We start from the raw sequence: 1,668 nt of genomic DNA on the forward strand, positions 1-1,668 counted from the left end.
CGCTAGTGGGAGAACATGGTCTCAAACCCAACGCAAACCCAAGTTGAAATTAGGAGTACTATTTTTGCTTCCCGACATTTTTCTTTCAATTTTTTGGTTAGCATCTTTTGTAACTTCAAACTTCTCTCTCCTTATTATGATTTGCCTGGAGCGGTCGTTGCCACATAACGTATAAAGAACCTCAATAAAATACCGCAGTTCTTACGTTCGTGCCACAAAACCGATGGACGAAATCACACCGATTCAGAACACTCGCTGTAAAGATTACATTTATCCCATTTGATGTTAAAATTCAACTCTTACAATACGCGAATCACAGTCAAGTTTCAATACAGCGAGGTCGGCAGCCCTGATTAGCCTTGACAGGTGCTTTGTCGGCCTGAGTCAGTCGGGCTTCCAACAATGGAAGAATTCACAGGTACGATAATAGCTTACAGGGAGACAAGGCAACAGGTCGATTGGAGCTGACGAAAGTTTTTCCTGAAAAGAGGAAAGAAATCGAGAATTATGAATGGGTGATTTGTTTTTATCTTGTGTAAGACGGTATTCTAAGGTTTTATTTTTGATATAGTTTGTTAAGTATGTAAGAAAATTGGCACTAATTAAGGACAGCTAAACAAATTTTACTCTGAATATTTTTTTCCCCGACAGTGATAAATGCCACGTAATAAAAATGACAAGGAGAGAAAAGGGAAAAACTGATTTGTCAAATAAAAATGCCAATTACAAAGTTCAAGGAAAATACACAAACTAATTTACTTCTATAATTCGCACCCTGTTGCTAAAAATGTTTGCCTGATATTAAACGTCAGTCAACACAGAACATCGTTAGTCATAAATCGTGACCAAACGTCGTGAACTATAAAACGTTGAACATAAGCATCATAAAACAATAAACATAATTTATCATGAAATATCACCAGAATAAAAAAAAAAAACTATCATTTTTTAAAATCAAACATGATACATCATCAAAAAGAAAACATCGTTAAACATAAAGAAAAACATTTATACAGATCATCGCTACGCTTAAAAACACAAAATATGCTATCAAAACATGAAACGTCATTCAACATAACACAGAAAACGTTATCAAACATAAAACACCATCAATAAGAACAAAACATCATCCAGTATAGAACATCGTATTATCAAATATTAAACAAAGTAAGGTACCAAACGTAAAGCATATCTAAACACCAAAAGAAGCGTTGTGAATCACAAGCCGCTATCTGACGAAAAACATCATTGTAATGTAATCATTAAATACTCTTATAGCGTATTACATATTCACTTCAAAGCGTGATCATTAAAGAATTTTTTTTCTTTTATCAGCGCAATAGATACCCAACTTTTCTAGTTTTTTTTCTTTTTTTTTATGAAATACAAAGTTACTCTTGTTCTTTGCGAACGCATTACGAAAACGCCTTTTTAAAAAATCTTCGGATACAATGTTAATTAAACTTCTTCAGTTTCAAAGGAACAACGACAAGCATGTAATCATGTGCTATCTACCTCCGAAAAGAGGAAAACAAAAGAGCAAATGGCAACTCGAAGGCTTAATTACACACAAAAAAATATGTAAAAGTTACTGCGAGGGAAAAAAAAGGAACGAATTCTCCCATTACATATTTTTCTCATAATGAGGAGATCGATAACGAACAAAAG

Source organism: Penaeus monodon, chromosome 27 (genome assembly GCF_015228065.2).
Source record: "Penaeus monodon isolate SGIC_2016 chromosome 27, NSTDA_Pmon_1, whole genome shotgun sequence".
Lineage (NCBI taxonomy): Eukaryota > Metazoa > Arthropoda > Malacostraca > Decapoda > Penaeidae > Penaeus > Penaeus monodon.